The following is a 1,197-nucleotide window of genomic DNA, read 5'->3' as shown; positions in this document are numbered from 1 at the left end:
GGTGTGGGGTCCGAGTGTTGGGCTGAGGGTTTGGGGTGTTGCGCAGGGGGGGGCGTGGGGGAAGGGGGGGGGGGGAGAAATATACATGCAAGCCAACACCGTAATAGGTTACCAGACATGGGACCACAGAGGTACATCTGGTTCTCAAAGAAAGAACCCAGGCAGGCCACCTGCCCCTGCCTGGGGTGCCTTGGGAGCACCTCCACTTTTCCCCACCTCCGTGGCCACCGCCTCCTCCAGGAAGCCCTTAGCTCTCCTCTGCCTTCGGCAGCCGCCTCAGGTATGGACTCCCACCTCCAGGCCTCGCTCCCACTCTTTCGCCTGCTTGGTGGCCAGGAGTCCCCAAAGGAAACCTGATCCTGTCATTTCCTCCCTTAAAAGCCTTCACTCTCTGTCTGTGACCACAGGCGGAAACCCAAACCCGCCATCTGGCTGCTCAGGCGTAACCAGCGTCTGCTTCCCCCTCCGATCCCTCCTCCGCTTGCTTCCCACCTTGGGCTCCAGTTACAGCCACTAACTTGTTGTTTTCTTAACTCGCCATTTGTTTCTAAGCCCCGAGCCTCCACATGTGTGCGCTGTGGGCCTGAAACCGCCTGATCTGCCCTCAAACTTCACACATCTAAATATGCAAAAAGAGAAGTGTGTGCCCACACGTTACATGTACACACCCTGCCCTTTGGCCTCTTCACTCGTATTCTTTCCTCTGGCCCACAGTGCCGTCCTCCTGTGGGTGCACTCCTGTGTACCCCTTCCTCGTCAACAAGCTCACCACACTGTATTGTGCTCGGCTGTTTTATCTGAGAGTGAGCACACGCTCCAGCAGGGGAGAAGCAGGGAGGAAGGAGGGAAAGTCTCAAGCAGACCCCGCAATGAGTCCGGAGCCAGCTGCGGGGCTCCATCTCACAACCCCCGAGACCGTGACTTGAGCCGAAACTAGGAGCTGGACACTTAACTGAGCCGCCCAGGTGCCCCTATGGTTTTTTTTTTTAAGAAATGAGTAAAGAAATCTTTGAACAATGCTATCTTAAAAAACATGAGGAAGTAAGATGCCTGTCCCTGTCAGCATACAAATATATGTCGCTCACCTCAGTGGAGGGACCATTTCAAAAATTCTGAAAGCTTCTAGAAGACAATGATGCTATGGGTCGGCCTTAGATCCGTTCTAGAAGGAGGCAACGTCTCAGTAAATAAACGAAA

This window comes from Lontra canadensis, unplaced genomic scaffold (assembly GCF_010015895.1).
Source record: "Lontra canadensis isolate GAN:19392208 unplaced genomic scaffold, GSC_riverotter_1.0 scaffold95, whole genome shotgun sequence".
Classification (NCBI taxonomy): Eukaryota; Metazoa; Chordata; class Mammalia; order Carnivora; family Mustelidae; genus Lontra; species Lontra canadensis.
This window is presented reverse-complemented; position numbering follows the sequence as displayed.